Here is a 22,814-nt window from a genome sequence, read left to right on the forward strand (position 1 = left end):
CATGATGAGGGAAATTTGTGCTTGTTGACCTTTGTGGGGCTGAGATTATGTCTTAAAGCGTTGTGAAGGTGCTGGGTCAGTTTTAGAATTTTCTAAGCAATGTAAATTTTATCTCTTTGGGTAAGAGATGTACTTAAATGATTTCTGACCAAGAATAACGAAAGTTATTGATGGGTTTTGGAAAACTGTTGGGCCACCTGAAGTCCGGCGTCAGTGATTAGTTCATGTTCTTGATGGGTTTAGAAGAAACGAGATGCAACATCAGTGATTGTTTGCTCTCCTTGATGGGTCTAGTGCAAAGCCAGTCGAGATCCACAATCAGTGATTACTTCCTGTTCTTGATGTGTCTCAATTAAGGCTTGGATCAACTGAGAAACACTGTCACTGATTATTCCATGGGTCGGCTGGAGAACCCATGGGATGGAAAGCCCTTAAAACAATAATTAGGGAGAAAGCCAAATTCTATCTAGCCCATAGAAATTGATTAAAAGACGCAGAAGTTAGCAGTCTTTTAAAAAACATACTCAAAATCTACTATGGAGACCTCATTGCTACCCAAATGAGATATCTTTAGAGACATATCGGATAAACTTTTGTACTGGTTGACAAATAGAGTGATCACCTCTAGACTAGTCCCCTGTATTCAAGACACTTCCAGAATATTGAGAACAGACACCCTTGAGATAGCAAAAGTATTCACAGACTACTATCTCTCCTAGTATCACTCTGGGTCTATTCCCAAGATAGAACTTCTGTCTCACCTGATAGGTGACCTTTCCCTTCAAGGGTTATCCATTGATTTTTGCAACAAGCTTGAATCTCCACTTACCGAAGATAAGTTTGCTGGAGCCTTGACTGTGATGCAAACTGGTAAGACAAGTCGAAACAGAGTCCCTATGGAGTTCTTTCTGTAGATTGCATTGAATACATGGTCTCACCTGCTTAAGTTGGAAGAATCATATTCTCTCATACATAAAGTTATTTTGGGATCATCCAGTGTCCAAAGTTAGAATCAATGGTGTTTTGTCCTCCACATTTGATATCAAGAGGGAAACAAGACAGGGATGACCCCTTTTTCTTCTTCCTAGCCTTCAAATCTTTGGCAACCTGGAATGGGATTGTAGGCTAGTACAATAATTGCAGTGGAATTATGAAGCCTACATTTCTCAGTATGCGGATCACCTACTCCTTTTTTGCGAAGTCCCAGGAGGATGAGTCAGAGACTTGTGCAAATGCTACATTTATACAGGCAGGGATCAGGACTTTGGGGAAACTGGGATATATCCGCCATGGTCCAAACATGATCCTGCTTCCTCAACATCTGTACACATATTTCAGAACTATCCCTTTCGTTCTAGTCAATTGAGAGCTACAAGCCGCCTTCTGTGAATATATTTGAGTGTAAGGCATGAATCTTTGAATGTTGTTATCTACCAGTGACCAGAAAGAAATAATGTTGGAAGATCCTTTATGTATGTAAGGCAAGCTGCCATTCTCTATATTTCTGATTTACGTTGCCCTTGTAGATGTAGCTGCTTAGTATCGTTGGCCTCAAAATGCACTGATTTTGGGGTTTTGTTTTAGAATAACTTGGATTATAAGCACAGATGGGTAGTTAAGGTGGGTATAGTGTTTCTCGTAGATTAAAGAAAGCAGGGTTCCTACACATGTGTATAATATTACAACCCACAGATGCCTTTACCACACATGGTTAATTAATGAGCATATTTTTTATTTCTTTTGGGGTTAACCCCTAAGTCCCTTTGCTACCACCCAAATCCTAAATTAATCATACCAACCTTTACTACTACCCACCCCTAAATGTAACTTACCTACATAAAGCAAAATAGATGGCTACTACAGGTGGGAATGGCCCTCAGGTGGAATGTGGACATTTAATTCCTTTAGTCTCTTGCTTTCTAAATTGTTCCCTCATGTTTCTCTACTTTGACTCATCCCAAACCTCATTTACTACTATAATCTCCCTAATTACTTTCTATAGACTCTTACCTCTTCCATCTCCAATTTTACTCCTCCCAAACCGAATCTTACTACTGCGATCTCCCAATTAGCACTTTTTAGATTCTTCCCTCTTCTATCCCTCCATTATTCTATTCAATCCAACTAACAGGCTCACATGTCCACCGCTCAAATTAACTCTATTTTCCTATGCTAATCTACCATTAATCTTTTTATAGTCTGCAGTACTCTTCTACTTGCTGAAAAGCGCTTTGACTCCTCGTCCTGGGTAGTAACTGCTACATAAATATAGTTACAATACAATACAATTATTAGCACACAATTTTTAGATGCTGTTAACAATCCTACAACTATGAATATTAGGAAAAGAAACATGCAATCAGTCAGTTCCTCATCCACCTGGGCTCCTGTGGTGCTTCCACAAGTAGGGGTTTGGATGTAACCCACAGATGAAGGCTATTAGAAAGTGTTAGTCCTGTTTTGAGTGCTGGCATTCACAGTTTTCTTATCAATAATGTTATTGCAGACGTTGCAGTGATATCAAAGATGCCATACAAGATCTCATCAGTGACATAATATGTGGTTTTAATTAGCTGTGCATGGCAAAGGCGCGAGTTCTAGTTACCTTTGGGCGAGGGTTATAGTTACTTGAAAGAACTCTAACTATAACTGCTGAATTTCTGTGGTTTTGTATGAGTAGATTCAGAGCCTAACTATGACATCCCTGTAACCTTCGTTTTTTTTCAGTGAATTTCTATGGTTTTTAACGTAAAGTCATTTTAATTGCTATACGATAATCCAACCCCTTGCAGCCAAGCCCTTATAACCACCCAACCCGAAGCCGTGCAAGGCCTTTGGCTGTGCGTAGTCCAGATAGGCCATAGGGCCTGTCTCTGTCAGTGGATGAGTGAGTGGGTATGTGAGTGTCTGAAGGGGTCTGAAAGTGGGTGTGTGAGTCTATGAGTGGTCTGAGTGCGTGTGTGAGTGGGCGCCTGAGCCTCTGCGTGCATGTATGAGTGAATGAACGAATTTATGAATGAGACTGTGTTTTTTCTTTAAAATTTTTCCATAATCGCAATTAAGTTTTGTGAATAAATCGGAGAAATTCATGAAAATTCACAAATTTTCATGAATATCTTGTGCCGTGACACACAATTATATTAAACCTATAATTTGCCCATAAAACACACCAATATCTCACCCCTGGGGTCAGGGTACTTTAACTGACAGGGTACTGACACCTCCCACCAAGCAAAACCCAACATAACTTCACTTTCAACAAGTGGAAGCTATCCAACAGCTCATGCTTGCTGAAAGTAGAGTTTTCATCTCTTTCCCTATATGCAAATATGCATGCCAAAAAAGAGAAAAAAACATTGCTTCTGCAAGCAGAGAGCTGCTAATTAAAGCAGCTCTCTGCTTGCAGTAGCAATGCCAACTCCCACAGAAGCCAGTGAGACCGCAGGGCTTGAGGCTCACCTCGCAGTCCACATAACTATTTCAGGGGTGCCTGGGTGGGGCCAGGACACTCTTACATATGTGGCCTGGCCCTGATGGATGTTGTCCCCAGGGCTAAAAACAGCCTAGAAAGGGGGGCATGTGTCCCCTCCATTTTTAAATTCTATGTTGGTCCAAGGCCCAGGGGGTCCATGCATCCCCCCTTAAAAAACAATTTTAAATAGCCCCGGGGAGATGGTGTTCCCATATATTTTTTATGCTGTTAGGTGATTAAAATGTAGCCCCGGGCAGTTGGTGGTCCCCAAATTCCTTTTTATGTTGTTCTGTAGAGGTGGTAATCCCCGGGACCTGTTGGGTGTCTGTGTGGCCACCCTAAGGTTTTTGATTATGTAGCCCCAGGGAGTTGGTGGTCCCCGAGGCCCAGGAGGTGGTCTGTGCAGCCCTTCCTAATTTCTTGAATATGTAGTCCTAGGGATGGGATGGTCTCCAGGGCCCCTAAATAAATATATTTAATGTTGACCTCTTTCAGCTCCAAACCCCTTCAGCTGTGTGTGCTGCAGGGTTTGGAGCTTAAATGACTACATCCGGAACCACTGGATGGGTTTACACCAAATCTGTGATAAATCTAGCTCTTGGTCCAGAAAGCAACCTTTTTGTGATTTGTTGTAAATCCTTTCAGTAGTTTTCTAGTTATTAAATTAAAATCAAATTTGTATAAATAGGGACACAAATCCTCCCCAAATCCTGTGTGAATCCAGAGGAACAGCAAGGACCTGATTCGATGGCTGCAACCTTACAGAAAAGTTGCGTCCGCCATTTTGCTACTCACATTGTGTGGTTGGGGGTGGAAAAAAACAGTGGAAAAACATATAAGGGGTCCAGATACAGATATGCTGACCCCATGGGACACATGGAGAGGTCGGCAATACATTTTTTTTCAGCTGATCTATGGATCCTCGAATCCTTCTCTATGCCTCAGCGGACTCTCATCAAATCTGAGGGACAAGCAAGGCCCTGATTGGCTGACCGCAACCTGACAGAAATATTAACGTGTGTGTTACAAAGGCCATAGAAATTCACTGAAAAAAACTATGGTTACAGGAACATTTTAGTTATGTTGATGTTTTAGCCATATACAACCATAGAAATTCATCAGTTATAGTTATACTTATAGTTATCTTTATCTGAAGAAACTATAACTCATGCTGGAAAGTAACTATGGGCAATGAGTTATAGTTTCTAAAAAGTAACTATGGGCAATGAGTTATAGTTTCTAAACGTAAGTATAATTATAAGTATAATAACATAACTGCTGAATTTCTATGGTTTAATATGTGTCAAATGTCAAACTAACTATAAAATCCTGTTTTTTTTTTCAGTGAATATATATATATATATATATATATATATATATATATATCTGCATGGAAATTTGTCACAAAATCTTCCCACTTCATCTCCTTCCTGGAAAGTTTTGGGTAGATGCATCAAGCAAGGGCCAAGAAAGAAGGGGTTCCCAAAACTCATTTTACCCATGCAATTTGTCCATGGGAAAATTACTCAGCTAAAGTCAAAATGGCTGAAAGGAATGACACCAAATTTGGCAGGAAGCTAAACTAGATTAGAAAGTTTGATTTGGTGAAAATATTTTCAGTAGTCTTTGAGAAAAGGTTCAAAATGTATATATGTCTCAAACAGTGGAGGATCATCAGACCGCCAGATCAAAAGATAAAAGCAGATTAGCTGCCACAACATCAACAAAGATGTTGTGGCAACCATTTTAGTATGGCTCCCATCTATTTAAATAAAAGCCCCAATGGTGGGCCATGGCCCGGGGGGGATGGGGGAGAAGGCGGATCAGCACAAGTTTAATATTATGGGAAGGTTGGCCATTACAAGGCCCTGGGGTCCCCATCCCCCAGGACTGAGACCATTATTATGGTAAGAGGGCAAGCAGTTATCATCCCCAAGTCATTAATAAGCCTGAGGGATCCTATATCCTGGGGAGAATGCCAGTATTATTGGGAGGGGCCATACAGCTCCCCTCCCTAAGCTGTTAGAGTGTCCCAGGGATGCCATTCCCCAGGGACAATGCTGTTATTTTATGGGAACAGTGGCATGCGGCCCCAATCCTCAAGCCATTAGAAGGCCCAGGGAACCAATGCCTAGGGGCTCAATCAGGAGCAGTGTTCTGGGGACCCCACCACCTGGAACACTCTCATTTGTTCCATTGCTCTTGCCCAACAGCAGCTAAAGAAAAACTGCTCCCAGCAGGGCGGGCGCAATCTATTCAAGACCATTCCCACTGGAACCCTGGATATGTACTGGATGGGTATCCAGCAGGGCCACAGAGGCCATGAGCCTTCCCACATGGCTCTAAGGGCAGAAAAGGTTGTGGGTGCCCAGGTGGGAGTAGGGCACTCACTTAAAAAAAACAAATTACCAACTCCCGTCACTTCCTGAATAGGTGCTGGCAGAGGGCAGTGAGGGTCATGGGCCTCCCCACACGGTCCCCAACATTGTCTAAAGTTGTTGGGTGCCCATGATGGGACAGGGGCACACAACCACAAAATATATATTAAAAATGAACAAATGGTGAACATGAAATATTAGCTGCTTGCTTCATATCACTGTTCCTACCAGGAAGTGAAACATAATGCTATGCAAGGATTTTTGGGGTGTATTATTAGGTCCTGCAAGTGCCCCTAAAGGGGTTAGAGGTATAGGGTACTGCAAGTAGAGCAGCAAACCCCCTAACAATATTTAAAAAAGTGTATAGTATGTCTCCTGGGTCATCGAACACATAACCCCAGGAAAGCTGAACATCTTTTAAAGCATTCTGAGCTGGAGCTGTAAGCTCTTCAGTTGGAGTGGAGGGACCACTTGTAGTTGTTTCTATTGCTACATTTTGTAGCCTGACAAGGATTGCACATGGTTATGGTTGCTTGAGTAAAATAGCTTTTTCTTAAATATTTTTGTCATTTAGTCATGTTCATGAAAAAAAAATTGGACTGATAATTTCTGATACATTTTTGTGGTGATTTATTGACAAAGCCAATAGGTCTGCTTTATATATGTTGATGTGCTGGCCACCTGAGAACGCCAATAGGCCTGCATTTTCTAATCTGGATTTCTGACTTTTTGATGAAGCCAGTAGGTATGCCTTGCTTTAAATGGCAGCCTTTACAGTGTTACATTATGTTAAAAAAACATATAGATTCACTAAGAAAACCAAAGGTTAAAATGTTGTTATAATTAGTCAATCTTACTTTATATTCCAAAAAACCTTAGAATTTTTCTGAAAAAAAACAGAGGTTTAAGTAACGTTATAGTTACGTGAAAATGTCAGTTAAAACATAACATTTTAAACTAAAAAAAACACTGAAATTTGCCAATTATCTCAAGCAAATAGAACTCGCCCCTAAAGTAACTAGAACTTGTGCTCTCACCATGCACTGCTTGTACTCTCACATATTACATCACACAGCATTGATAACATCCCTAATCTTATCTGAAATTACATTATTGATAATGGTACTGTGCATGGTAAGAGCCTGTAAAGGGCAATACCTTCCTTGGTCAGGTGCCAGAGCAGAGATCGTGACCCATTTCCATTGATTTTATTAATTCCAAGTTGACTTGGACAGTATTTTACCAGTCCAAAAATCCAAAATTGAAATGCTGTGCCTGGAAGGGTAAAAGTATTTTGCCATTTTCCAGCTCGAAGTGGATGGCCCTTGCTAATCCAGTGCTTAAAGACTTTGATGTAAAAGGCTTTGCCACACCCCAGCTCACGATGAATGGCACTGTACTAATCCTATGCTCAAAACTCTACTAGAGAAAATGACATCTGAGGTGAGCAGATTCAAAGTATTGGTGGTGTTGTAGGGTGAGCCATATAAAGGAGTTGCTCCACCTATGCATTAGAGTTACCCAGAATTCCCAGCTTCCCTTTTTGCATAATTTATGTGGCCCCATAAACCTTAAAGGGTATAGTTTTGACTTATACTGGGTGCTGTCTTGGGTCTGGACAAAGCTGGGCTTTCTCATGAGCTCTAAGTTGAGTGAAACATGTGTCGGAGTTGTTTCTATTCATTTCAGGTTGCCTTGGATGGAATTTTGCCAGTACAAAGCTGCAATCCTTTGCCTGGAGAGATAAAGCTGTAATACTGTGCCTGGAAAGGTAAAAGGCTTTTGTAATTTTTAAGCTCGGTGTGGATGACACTTGCTGATCCCATGCTTAAACACTGCTGTAAAAATGGCAAAAAACGTAGGAGCTAATTTAGATATTGGAGGATGGGTTACTCCATCACAAGTGTTCTAGGTTGAAAATGAATATATAGAATGAATTGACATTTTTTTATTTAAAGATTTTCATTATTTTGAGAAAAAAAAACAATAATGATGTTGTCTATATTTTCCGAAAGGCGTTCAATTGCTATGGTGGTGGAAATCTCCACCTATGTGTGCAAACTTTACATTCGTAAATCCTGTTGTAGAAGGCTACACCTCTGGATCTGAGCTCAGTGTAACTCCACACTCAGAAATGGTGAATACCAAAAAAAAAATACCAGAATGGTGAATGTGTAACTCTGCACATGATTAAGCATACACATTTATAAGTATCTTTGTGACTAAGCCCCAAAATGTCCTAACCACCCCTTGCTGCAAGCTCCATTTACACTTTAAAATAACAGAAAATAAGAGAACTATAACATGTTGCAGTGCTCCTAAAGACCACAGATGTGTTTATATTGTGATTTGTACATGTAATACAACTGACTCTTTAAGTACTGATTTTCCTCCTGCCAAAGTGATTGTTGATTTGTACTAAACTTGGGAAAATCACAGTGAGGCTACAGGTCAGGACTGTATAGCAGTTTTCATTAATCTGTTCCAACGAAATTGGAGACTTAGGGCCTGATTTAGATCTTTGTGGTGTTACCGCCAAACATCAGCGGCAATGGACCCGAGAAGACCGCCAAGTTGACGGTGTTCTGCCCGCCATGTTTAAGTGTACTGTGGCTAAGCCACCAACCACCACGAAGGAGGGCTCGTTCTAGTCATCAGACAGGTGGGTTCTTGCTACCCATATTTGGATGATGCAGTTTTGCAGGCAATGTACTGACAGCAATGGTTTGCTGAGGGTGGGAGGACATTGTGGAATAAGATAAGTCACACACACACACTGTACCTTTGCCATATATGTCCCCCTGCATCACTCACAACTCAACACACCAAATACACACCTTTATCCATTGCCATTCCACCACAACACATACATGCCTCAAACACACACTGACGTACATCCATGACACAACATACACAAACTATTGACACTGCACACAGACATGGCACAACCACAACAACCAACACATTCATCTACACAAACACACTCACACAACATCACAACTACACACATCACAACAACGACCACCACACAACAACACTCACCTGAATGGTGCATGCAGCAACACAACACAAAACACAACATACACAACAACATCAATGCCATACGCAAGTGGCACACATACTGACACAACCACATCAACCACTCGAGCTCCCTCAACCTCACCCAGCTAATCGCATTGCATAGCACACACACATACACCTATTGAGTGACACACACAACTCGAAGCACAACTTGACAGGTACAGGTCCCTTGCATGTGCACACATGGACACAGTTGACAAGTATGATTGTACCATCATTGTGGTGCCAGCATTCATTTGTTAATGCATACTGACCCCAAAATGACAGTTGTGTAGGTGTGCAATATGTGTTGTGTGTACCAGTGTGTCCCTATCTGTGTCTGTCCCACTCATGTCCCCAAAATATGCATGTCACAGTAATTTAAAAAAAATACTGTGATATATGTTTGCAGTGGTCCCGAGCTCATGTGCAGTGACCACCCAACGTACATGGTCAATGCGGTTTACCTACCTTCATGTCCAGTGATGGGCAGGGTTGCGGTTTCTCCATGGTCCAGGGGCAGCAGCAACGGGCCATGTCCAGCTAGAAACTGAAGTGGAATCGGGAAAAGAGCTGAGTTTTCATCCCTTTTCCCTCCATATCTGCCAACTCAGACGTGGAGGTTGGACTGCCACATTTTGTTTGGCACTAAGACATATCCAAATCTGCATGGTGAGAAGTGTACATGGGGGTCCTGCCACCAGCCACTATTTCCTATGGTGCCATCGTGGCTATTGGGAATGCTTGGCAGTGTCTGCAGGACTCGGGTGGGTTAAAGTCTATGGGACCGTCAACATCTAAATCTGGTGGGTGGACCACCAAGCCAGTGGACAGGTTTCCATTGAAAAAGTGCCTGTGCACCTGTTACAGCCAACATCTAAATCATGCCCTTAGTTTTTGTGTACATTTGATGTCCTCTTTGGTGACGGGTTAACAGCTGTATAAAATGCATATGTAAATTGATCTTTACTGTAATAGAGAATGTGGAATAATTAAGGAAGAACTGGGTCACATTCTACAGTGTAAGGAAAACATTGAATAATATTCCTCATCTTAGTTCTTTTAAAAATTAGGCCATTGACCTCAATTATCCTCGCAAGCAGCAAAATACATTCATGCCTGATAAAATTTTGGTTCATTTTCATAAATGCTTTATGTGGTTTGCAACTACAAGCACTTTTCCCATCGCTCAGATCCCTTGAAAATACTTTAGAGTTTGCTGGTTCAGAATATGTGATGAAACTCTCCACATCCATTAAACATGTTTTCGAAACTGGATGAACAATAGTGACTTTAACAAACGCTTGCATCAGAGCAGGGCTCTCTTCAGTCTCTCTAAAGCAATGAACACAATCCTAACAAAAATTCCTAGATTCAGCAGAAGTCATAAAACACACTGCAAATACGAAACTGCCACGGTACTCTCTTTCTATGAACAGTGCCTTTTCTCTAAAAAACAAAGTGCATTATTCGCAACAAAATTATTAAAGTAATATCAAAATCCAATAATGGGTATATTCTTTAAAAATTGACTTCCACTTTCACTCTTAAACAAAGAACAATACCGAAATCCCAAAAGGAAAATTACTTTGCTGTGTATATTTATAGAAAGATAACAATATTTGCTTATTATGTTAATTAAAAAGTCCCACATTTACACAGAGGTCAGGCAAAACAGCAAAGCAAGTAAAATGCCGTGCTGCTTTGGGTGAAAAGGAGGGTGCAGAACAGCACCATATCCACTAAGATGTGGCTCTGTTCTGCTCTCTCCCTGCATAGATGCACTTTTGGTTGCCATGCGCCAACACAGACACCCTTGCACCAAAGTGTCTGCTTTATGGGAAGCATAGATTTTGTTATGGAAGGGGTCATTTTAAGTACAAAAACTATGCTTAGAGGCATTTCCCACTTGGCATGTGTGCTGCACAATACAGCACACAGTAAAGTAGGAAAAACGAGGAGAAATGAAGACATTTTTCCTTTTCATGCCTGCCTCGAAGGAGGTTCAGGAGTTAGGCACAAATCCCTGTCTACAATTCCTTGTAGAAAGGATTTGTGTTGAAACCCCTGGGTGGTTGCCTAGGAACTCTCATGTACTACCCATGGAGTGCCCACTTGACCAAAGTACCACTAGGCACCACCTAGCGCAGGTTTCCTTTGGGATACAGTGGTTACACATCCCACCACAACACTTTGCATCAAGTTTGTTTTAGAAAAGTAACACAAACTTGATACAAAGTATTTGAAAATCTGGGCCAGAGTTTAAGCTTGGTTATGAGTGAGTTAAACTGGTCCATTCTGCTGTTACATTTAGCCCTGGTTGTTGTCAAGTTTGTCAGTTCAACATGGCAGTAGGTGATTTGTGAAAGTGGTGGGGTGTGTTATTCCAACAGTATACCATTTCCAGCTTTTAATGACAGGTACGCACTTCATGCAAATATTTACATATCATGTGCCAATGCCAGATACTTGCCATTTATGCTACCCATATATTGTAGGCACGTCATATATCAAAACATCCCCTAATTTGTTATGGTCATCATTTTCTCATGGGTGCCTCCCATTAACTCCTAAGCCATGCTAGCCCTCCCTTAGTCCATCAAGTACCTCCAGTATGCCAGCACTAGATTTTTGCCATGAGTGCCACCTTATTCTAAACGTTACCTCTAGTACGCCAGGGCCTGCATGTCATTATGGATGTTCTCCCTTAAAATAATTTGATACAATATACCAGTGCCTGTATGTGACCATATGTACCTTCAAAAGCCAGGAATGACCTTGTGCCATCAGCACACTTGCAAGAATAACACATTCACACATACTAGCTATCTCACTCTCACCCCCCCCTCACTTACTCAAACTCACTCACATTCCCACTTCCTCATTTTGTCATTCTAGCCATACCCACTCCCACAAACAAACTGACACACACACACATGGCCATTAACTCCCACTGTCACTCACAAAGACACTCACACCATACTTTTACTGTCTCTCTCATTCCCCCGATTCACTCATTTTAACTTATTCATACTCATTCTACCTTATTCACTCTCACTCCGACACTTACCCATCAATGTCTCTTCTCTCACTCATATTCACTTTCACTCCCAGTTACACACACTCTTTCACAAACAGACTCAGATATACACATCCTCTCACACTGACTCTCTCCCTCTCACACATACACTCAATCACATTCACAAACAACCATAGCAACAACTTAGAAATAATGTTTTTCTTACTTTGCCTCTGCTGGAGACTCCTCCATTGCAGCAGCAGGGGAGGACACCAGCGCTGGATGTAGAATCCAGCAAGGTATATTATAAATCAGGAGGTAGCCAGGACATCAGAGACTCAAGGAAAGGTGCCTGGCCCTGCAGCAAGCCAGGTAAATGTCTGCTTTGATTGCTGTTGGAATAGTGAAATAAAACAATTGTCTGACTGGAATGGGTCCTGCGGTTCCCACTGGGTACCGCCTCAGTGGACAAACCCCTAAATGTAAAGCTAACACTGCACATCCTGTGTTAATGTTATTTCTGCATCTGGATATGTCCAATAGATTTAGCACACCACTCTAAATGAAGGTCATAGATAAAACAATATGGACCTAGGGAAATGAGATTAAGATGTTTATTTAGTACCCCTTGGTGATTTTGAAAGAAAAAGTCTTAAACTGCAGCTCTTTGGGATTGTATTCTATACACGTGTTAGCGCGTCTGACCTTAATAAGTAAACTTACAAGGGGGCGCGAATAGGTCGATGAACCTTTTGACTCGCAATTAAGACATTCTTACCATAGATCCAGTACATAATCAATAATCAATACACAATAGTCAATAATCAATTAGTAATCAATAACATCAATAATCAATGGAGTCAGTTATTGTCACGCACCATGACCTTTCAGTCATGAATAACCACATCTTTAGTAAAAGTTTAGAATATTTATTTCCGTATACTAACAATGCTAAGGTCATGTAGATTAATCTCAAAATCAGATGAAACTCATATAGAAACAACACTGGTTGTCCAAAGCGTCGGAAGAACCGTAATCTAATCAAAGCTTGAACTACAATACATTCTAAAGTTACAGTGCAAATCAGTAGCAAAAGTCAACTGCGTCAACGTTATAACATACATGAAATTCATCATAGAAATTCGTCAAGCATTAGTCCCTGTAATCGTAAGTAATTTGTGAGAATCCTTAACTAACATGAGATTAGCATCAGTATGTTGGACTTCATGCAAATCAATTTAGATGCACAAATTTGGAAAACATCAAGCTATGGTTCAATCAAAACAGTCTGGATATACCTATCCTCACTGTGGATCAGCAAAGCAGAATCAGTCTTTGTCCTCAGGACATCAGTCGATCAGCAAAGCATCAGGCTTCAGTATCAGAATTTAAAAGGGCATAGTCTTTAAGCAGTAAAGTTGAGCATGTCTCTAGTAAAGACGCATAAGAAAATAGTAACCTCTCAGCCAGGAAGGGAATGGGCAATGGGCTGTATCTCTCAGAATGAGCTCTCTTCCCTCTGTGCAGTGTCGTTAAGTCAAAATTGTTAAAACTATCCTCTAATTCCCTATTGGGCAGTTAATCGTATGTTCACACTCTGTCCAAAAAACCTAAAATCCCAAATCTATGAATTCTAATATTTCTCCGTTCTCATATTGTTGTTTGGTTCGTCTTGCGATGTCCTCATCATCCGGCTTGCCAGCTCACAATATTGTTGCAGCTTCTACTCTAGTTAGTATCTTCATTGTTCTTGTCCTGGGAAAGTCAGTCTCACACACGTTACACATAAAATGTTGCATTAGCAAGAACATCATCTCCTAGCAGTCATTTTACAAGAAAAGCTTCTATTATGAGCATATTTAAACAATACAATAGACATTCATCGTTTAACTTCTCTGGTCAGCAATTTCATTAAATGCTAAGAAATACAGCTTTTACATGAGGCCTGGCAAATAGGCCAAGACACTTGCTAAGTTAAGGCATAACCCGCAATATGACATATTACTGCATTACTGTAACATATATTCAACATTTCATACTATTTAATCATTGATTAGTACATTTTGTTAACATTGATGGCCATTCTTTATGATCACATTTTCAAATGTGTGAATTATTTTCTACGTTATTACATTTTCTAAATAAACGTATTATTCAAAATACATAAACACTCATTACTAATTTTTATTAAGGCACTTGCGCTAGCAACCCCTCCTCTGATGACTAAATATGTCATCACTCTAATTTTTACCCACAAATGTTCGTACCCTCTGAAACATTTACAATTCAATCTCTTCATAATTTCGTTTTCCCCTTGAATTTTCCCTGTCAAATTTTTCCCTTTTCTCTTCTTCCCTCCTCTCTCTGATTATTCTTTGACCTTTTCATTTGAATTATTTTGCATAATTTACACAATCCCAATATTCCCATTAGACAAACCACAGCAATTATTATCCCTTGTAAGATTTTCAATAGAACCCCATTCCAAATGTTGCTGAGACAATTTCCCACTGAAGCAAACCCCTTGCCAAACTTTTCCCAAACACCTGGTTCTTTCAATTCTTTCAGATCAGCACTTGCATTAGTCTAGTTAGTAAGTAAGTCTCTTATCTCTTTACTGTTATCTGGTATGTACAAACTAGTATGGCCCCTGAAAAATGTGTCAGCATATTATCCACAATAGTAGACAACTTTCAAATCTTTATCGAATTCAGAATGACTCCCACTGAAGGAATCACTGCTCCGAATATACCTCCCACTATAGCAGAAGAGGACTCCCTCCTCTGTCTCTCATGATGCAATTCAGTCACGTTCGGAAATTTTTTCAAATCCTCCATTAGATAAATTTTTGGGAAAACTATCCCTAAATAACATGTCCCATACTATCCTCTTGGAAGATGGTAATAAGCAGTAAGTGCACAGTTGTAGTAAATCCCTGGAATTGCAGGGCCCTGTCCATTCAGCATAAATGTCCATTTACTCTAAAACAAAAACACATGCCTACATTCACTAGTTCCCACAAATAAAGTGTCAGTGTGCGATTTAGGCCTATATACACAAAGTTTCCCTAAGTATTGTGCATCTAAAGCTAATTTCCCTTGCGTTTTAAATGCACTATAAGCATAATAATTCTGGTAAGTCCTTTTCTCTAAGCCTTTTGCTAATTTCTCTTTTAATGCCTTTCTTTTGTTATCGGTATGATCTAAGAAGCTTTTCTCTAAAGGTGTAAGCAAGCATGTCAAAATAATTCTATGTGCATAAGCTGTGCCAAACGTCAATGTAGTTTCAAAGAAACTATGTCATTGTCCTTAGCTACTCTACTCCAATATCCAATTATAGGAACAAAAGAAAACACTACATTATAGTGAGAATAAAAATATTGAATGTACTCCTGGTTATAAAGTCATGTTAGTAAGAGACTACAACTTATTCCGTAAGTTAAAGGCAAGCTATGATAGGTGACTACTTCCTCGACTGATGAAGGAATCTGCATACACACAAAACAATTCTTCGCATCCATTGTCTCAACATACTCACTCAACAAACAATAGAAAACATTAGAAGAAAGTTCTCCCTGCGCATTAGTATCCTCATGCAAATATTTCTCATCTAACCTAAACTTTTCTAATGTCGTTAATGCAGTCGTCGATTCAAAAGTATAAGTATGGTTGGCTTCTCTCTTATCAAGATCAGACACACCTACTATCAACACCGCAAACAATATCCCACATGTAATCGCCAAACCAATGCTCATATATTTACAGCCTCTAGCGTCTCTACCTTGTTGACTAATCTTACTCATGATCTGTGAAGAATCAGAAAGGAGAAGGAAATATAGAAAAAACTTGCAGCAAAAAACTAATATAGACAACTCTTCTTTCAGCAGTTCATTTTCACTTCTAGGATCGCTTGTCAAAAGCGGTTAGCAGCTTTGTTAAAATCAGGTTTCGAAAGGTCACATATGGTTATCAATGTCTCTTCTGGTTACTTTCAACAGTCTCTTTCTCAAACATTTTCTCTCAGATTGTTTCAACAGTTCAGTTCATAAGCTTCTTCGGGTGCCAAAATGCTGACCTGGAACTTCTCTATCAAAACAAAAAGACATAGGCCCTCATTGCAATCCTGGTGGTTGGTGATGAAGCGGCGGTAATACTGCCAACAGCCCGGCAGTAAATACCCCCAAATTATGACCATGGCGGAAACAGCTCAGACAGACAGCCACTTCAACACACCGCCCGCCAAGGCGGAACCAACAGCCACTACGGCGGTAACTGCCTACAGCCAGGCGGGAGACAATGTTCCGCCCACTGTATTATGACACACCAATCCGCCACCTTTTCCGGGGCGTAACCAACAGCATCAAAAGCCTGGCAGAAACACTGCACAGAAGGGAAACAACTCATCTGTGGAGGCTCAGGTAGCAACCACAGCGCCATGAAGCCCAAGCTGCATGTCTTCCCAATGCTCTTCTACGTGCTGCTCCACTACGAACACTAACAACGGCAAAGACGACCACCCCACCCCCAACACCATACACACAAGCAGATGCAGCAACGTAACATATTTACCCCGTACCACTCAGGAATAATGCAAGGACAAATGGAATTGATGAAAGTGAGTGTAATAAGATAAATACAGTAGAAATATGTGCATCAAAATCAAAAAGTATATACATATTTACAAATGTAGGGACGCTGCGCAGTCCTCAATGTTCGTGGGCCAGAGGGCCACATTACAAAGTCCAAGGCCCCACTTTACTCCTGCAAAAATGTGGAGAGAACACTGCAGTGGCATCAGGTCAAAAATAGGCAGGCACCTCAGCCGGCAGATGGAACAAATACACTGTTTCTGGAGGGGGCAACATGCCCTGTGCTTGGTCTTGGAGAGTGCAAGGCCACAGTCTCTCAAGTGGGTGACTTGCCCACTAGCTCTGGAGGGGGCAACATGCCCTGTGCTTGGTCCTGGGGAGGATGGGGTGAGTGGATGGCATCCCCACTGGTTCTGGAGGGGGCATCATGCCCTGTGAGCTTCATCCTGGGGAGGATGGGGTAAGTGGATGGCATCTCGACTGGTTCTGGAGGGGACATCGTGCCCTGTGAGCTTCAATCTGGGGAGGATGGAGTGAGTGAATGGCATATCCACTGGTTCTGGAGGGGGCATCATGCCCTGTGTTGCAGATCTTGGGGAGTGCAAGGTCACAGTCTCTCAGGTGGGGGTCATACCCACTGGATTTTCAGGGGGCAGGCCACACAACAGCCCATGGACCCTGATCTACAGAATGTCCTCCGGAGGTGACTGCTGTTCAGTGGTGGCAGTGGTGCTGCTGCTGCTGTTGCTGGTGGTGGTGGGGGGAGGCTTCAGTCTATTCCCTGCAGGTTCGGATGGCTGCCCACTGGTGCTGCTGCTGGTGGTGGGGGGAGGAGCTCTAGCCCATGCCCTGCAGCCTCAGACAGCTGCCCACCGTGCCGCTGCTGCTGGTGGTGGTTGTGGGGAGAGGCTCCAGCCCATCCCCTGCAGCCTCGGACAGCTGCCCACTGGTGCTGCTGCTGCTGGTAGTGGTGGGGGAGGCTCCAGCCCATGCCCTGCAGCCTCAGACGGCTGCCCAATGGGGGTGGTGCTGGTGACGGTGCTGCTGCTGCTGGTGGCGGTGCCGCTTCTGCTGGTGGTTGTGGGGGGAGGCTCGAGCCCATCCCCTGAAGCCTCAGATGGCTGCCCACTGATGCTGCTGCTGGTAGTGGTGGTTGAGGCTCCAGCTCATCCCCTGAAGCCTCCGAGGGCTGCCCAATGGTGATTTGGGTGGTGCTGGTGGCGGTGCTGCTGCTGCTGGTAGTGATGCTGGTGACGGTACTGGTGGCTGTGCTGGTGGCGGTGCTGCTGCTGATTGTGGTCTTGGGGGGAGGCTCCAGCCCATCAGCTGCAGGCTCAGATGGCTGACCACTGGTGCTGCTGCTGCTGGTAGTGGTGGGGGGAGGCTCCAGCCCGTCCCCTGCAGCCTCAGACGGCTGCACCACCATGGTTGGTGGTGGGGTCTCCGACTGAGTCCCAGCACCAGGCCCCTTGCCCTTCCTTCATGCAGCACATGGGGCTGGCTCATTGCCCTTCCTTCCTGGAGCACTTGAGGCTATCTCTTTGCCCTTCCTTCCTGCAGAACTTGGGGCTGGCTCCTTGCCCTTCTTTCCTGCAGCACTTGGGGCTGGCTCCTTGTCCTTCCTTCCTGCAGCACTTGGGGCTGGCTCCTTGCCCTTCCTTCCTGCACAACGTGGGGCTGGTTCCTTGCCCTGCTTTCCTGCAGCACTAGGGGCTGGCTCCTTGCCCTTCTTTCCTGCAGCACTTGGGACTGGCTCCTTGCCCTTCATTACTGCAGCACTTGGGGCAGGCACTCTTTCCGTCTGGCTGGCTGGTGGCTTGGATCCTTTCCCATCAGGAGTTGCTGGGGACACTACTGTGCCTGTGGACTGGGTGGGTGAGGTGCTTGCCTGTGTTTTGACCACCCTTGCCTGACGTGAAGGACGGGGGGTGGAGAGGTAGGGAAGAGGTCAATGGTGGAGAGGAAAAGCTTCTTAGGGACATTTGGGCGGGAAGAGGGAGAAGGTTTGGGAGTGGAGAAAGAGGGAGTGGTTGTAGGAGGTGTCAGTCTGCTGTGTTTAGATGCAGGTGCAAGCGCTGGATGCTGTTGTGAGGTGGATGGCTGTTTGGTGTCTGAGTGCTTGCATTTGTGTAGTTTGGGAGGAGGGGGCACAGACCCAGTGGGAGAGGACACATGGGACGTGTGCATGGATGTGGGGGTGGTGACTGCCAGTGAGGTGTGTGTCCTGATAGGTGTGCTAGTGATGGGGGTAGTGGATGAGGATGTAGTGCATGCAGGTGTGATTGTCCACGCAACTGGGAGGGAGATGGATGACGAGGAGGAGGGGGCCACAGTGGAGGCAGTGGATGTTGGTATGTCTGCATCTGGATGGTGTTTGTGTGAGTGCCTTTGGGATGAAGTGTGGTGCTTGTGTTTGCCATGACCACTTGTGTGTGTTGTCTTGTGTGCATGCTCGTCTGCCTGTGTGCTTGGGATAGGTTGAGGTTGAAGAAATGGGATTGGATAGAGGAAGTTGGAGGGTGGAAACAGGAACAATGGCTGCCATCAGAGAGGAGGCCAGAGCCTGGATTGATCTCTGTTGGGCCGCCATCAAGTTGGTTTGTTGCATTTGGGCTACCAGCCCCTGGATGGCATTCCCAACAGAGATGGATTGCAGGAGGTCAATAGCCTCCTCACTCAGGGCAGCAGGGCTAACTGGGGCAGGGCCTGAGGTGCCTGGGGCAAAGGAGATGCCCACCCTCCTGGGTGAGCAGGCACAGGAAACTCGCTGAGGGACTCCTGGGAGGGCGGTGCTGGTATGGGGGGTGACGGCTGTACCTGTAGCTGAGGTGGGAACAGAGGTGTACGCCACCACCAGGGAGCTTCTATCAGAGGAGGTATCTGTGTCTGAACTGTCCCCTCCAGTCTCCTCTGTGGTGCTCCCCTCACCCTCTGTCCCACTGGTGCCCTCACCGTCGGTGGACTCAGCCTCCTGGGTCCTGTGGGATGCAGCTCCCTCTGTCACTGCTGCCTCAGTTCCTCCGCCAGATGATGCCAATGCACGTAAGGACAGGGTGACAAAACAAAAGGGGGGGAGACAAAGAATACACTTGGTCAGTAGCGGCACCAACACCACCGTTGGTGTACACATCACACTCACACACAGGGAGCAGCCCTACGCTCTAGGCAATGCACTACCAGTTACAATGCTAGTCACCAGGCCATGGGTAGGGACACATACCACCAACTGCGGCATACCTGAGATCCACACACCCCTGCCGAGTAGTGGATGCCTACTAGCTAGGTTGGAGGAATTTCACATCAGAACCATGCCCAACATGGGACCTACTCTGCAATGTCAGGCCGGGCCTAGGGGGACCCACAGGCCCACATCCCCCACCCGGATACCACCCCACCAGGAGTAAGTTGTAATGAAGGGCGCTGTACTCACCCCCTTGTTGCTGCTGTGATGCCCCAAGCGCTCATCCAGCTTTGGATATGCCACCGCCAGTATGTGGGCCATCAGGGGGGTCGGGGTTCGACGGGGAACCCTTTCCTTGTTGGGAGGCCATCCCCAGCTGGGCCTCTGCCGTCTTCCGTGCCCATCGTCTGAGGTCCTCCCACCGTTTCTGACAGTGGATGCTCCGCCTACCGTAGACCCCTAGGGTCTGCACATCCTTGGCGATGGCACACCATATACCCTTCTTTTGATGGGCACCGACCTGCAGAGAAATACACAAAGGGAAAGGTATTAGTCAGACTGTCCTGACTGTTACAGTCATGGCCCACCATGCCCCTCCCAATCCCCATTAGCACAGACATGGCCCTGCATACATGCTGCACGCTGCCCAGAGGACATCCACCACCCCCCTTTACGAGGCCTGCACACACACCACTCCATGCATTCATGCCCCATACATCATGCTCAAAGTGTACTCACCTGTTGGTCTGGAGGCCCATACAGCAGTCTGGGGTAGGACTCCATCCACCAGTCGCTCCAACTCCGCCGAGGTGAAGGCAAGGGCCCTTTCCCCAGTCACACGAGCCATGGTAAGTTCCAGGCACAGGTCACAGCAGCACATGCAGTGTAAGTCCTCTCCTGTTGAAGGTCAGGTAGCAAGTGAGTGAACAGATAGAAAATGGTGATCACGTCTGCTGCGGTGCATACCGCTACCACCGGCGTACATCACCAGTGGCCACTGTAACCCATAGGGCCCAATGATAATCAATGAGGAGTTGCACGGCGGTTCTCGACCGCCTCCCACAATGGCGCACAAGGTCAGCGGAATTACCTCACTTCCACCTGTCCCTCCATACTGGACAGGCGGATGCCATTTCAGGGGGGGGGAGTAGGCGATCCTAACTGTGTCACAGTTCACATCTTCACATTCTGGACATATTCCACCATGATATTGTATGAATCACAATGTGCATTGAACTGTAGTGGTTACAATGTACAGATAATGACAAGCTGCTCACTCTTTTACCCCATAGAATGCAACCGCTGTGGATGAATAGGAGATGGATACACCCCCTGTGTGCAGACCCCTGGTGGGCTTAGCAGCAATGGAGGACAGGCACATTATCCTCACCTATAGACTTGACAGGGCCACAATCACAGAGCCATGAGCCCAATTGGAGCCTGACCTGATATCTGCTGTCTGTCACCCCACTGGGATCCCCCCTCTTGTGCAAGTTCTATCAGTGCTACATTTATTGGCAACTGGTTCTTTCCAAGTGACAGTGGGCTTGGCAGCAGGAATGTCACAGCCAATGTTTTCAATAGTGCTGACCAGAGTGTTGTCTGCCCTGATCAAACACATGTGCAGCTACATCGTTTTCCCACAGGTGGAGGATTTGGCCACAGTGAAGGATGACTTCTATGCAATGGGACATATACCCAACATCATTGTTGCGATTGATGGGACACATATTGCATTTGTGTCCCCCGGCAAAATGTACAGGTTTTCAGAAATCAAAAAAGTTATCACTCTCTGAATGTGCAGATGGTGCGTTTGATCGACCAGTACATCTCCCATGCCAATGCTAAGTATCCAGGCTCGGTGCATGATGCTTTTATCCTGCAGAATAGCAGCATCCCAAATGTGATGGACCAACTCCAGAGTCACAGGATGTGGCTAATAGGTGAGCCCTGGTTCCCACCCAGTGGATGTTGGTGTATGAGTATGGTGTGGGCCATATAGGATAGTGCGTGGCTATCAGTTGCCCCTTGATATTTGCAGGTGACTCTGGTAACCCCAACCTCTCATGGCTACTAACCCCTGTGAGGAATCCCAGGACAAGGGCAGAAGAACGTTACAATGAGGCACATTGGCGAACAAGAAGGATAATAGAAAGGACCTTCGGCCTCCTGAAGGCCAGGTTTCGTTGCCTCCATCTAACAGGTGGATCCCTGTGCTACTCACCCAAAAAGGTCTGCCAGATTATCGTGGCATGCTGTATGTTGCACAATCTTGCCTTGCGACGCCATGTGCCTCTTCTGCAGGAGGAGGAGGCTGGAGGTGGCCGTGTGGCAGCAGTGGACCTCATGGACAGTGAAGATGACGAGGCAGAGGATGAAGATAAGGACAACAGAAGTGCAGTCATTTGTTAATACTTCCAATGACATTGTCACTGGCAGGCTGTGAATTCCTACTTCTATGCCCACTCACTGTACCCATTGGCATCTCTTTTTGCAGATGTTGGTGCCCTACTATTGCTCCTTGTGTGTTCAATGCAGCAAACTACAGGTCTTTCCTATGTCAACATTACTGTACAGTTGAATTACAATGTTTAAAGCTTGTTAAATAAATACACACAAATCATTTGACGTACTCCATACTTGTCTTTTTTCTAAGTGTGTTTATTGCAGTGCTCTGACGAAAAGGGGGAAGTGCTATGGGCTGGGGTGATGATGGAGGAAAGTCCAGGTTAGAGTCCAGTCTATTTGTAGCACAGGTGCATTGTCCAAAAGGCATAGGAAGGGGAACAATGGAAGTTCAAGGTGGACAGGGTGACAGAGTGGGACACAAGGGTGACAATCAGGAAAGTCTTATTTCCTGGCGGGGGTCTTAGCAATAGTCTCTGGCTTCTGCCTGGATCGCAGGGAATGTTTGTGGGGTGGTTCTCCTTCTGTAGGGGGAGGGGTGCTGGTGGCCTGTTGGTCCTGTGGTGGGACCTCCTGTCCACTAGCAGCAGCAGAGGTGGAGGGCTGTTCAGTGTTCTGGCTAGTGTCAGGGGCCCGCTGTTGTGCCACTGCCTCCCTCATACTGTTGCCCATGTCTTCCAGCACCCCTGCAATGGAGACCAGGGTGGTGT

Source organism: Pleurodeles waltl, chromosome 1_2, assembly GCF_031143425.1.
Source record: "Pleurodeles waltl isolate 20211129_DDA chromosome 1_2, aPleWal1.hap1.20221129, whole genome shotgun sequence".
Classification (NCBI taxonomy): Eukaryota; Metazoa; Chordata; class Amphibia; order Caudata; family Salamandridae; genus Pleurodeles; species Pleurodeles waltl.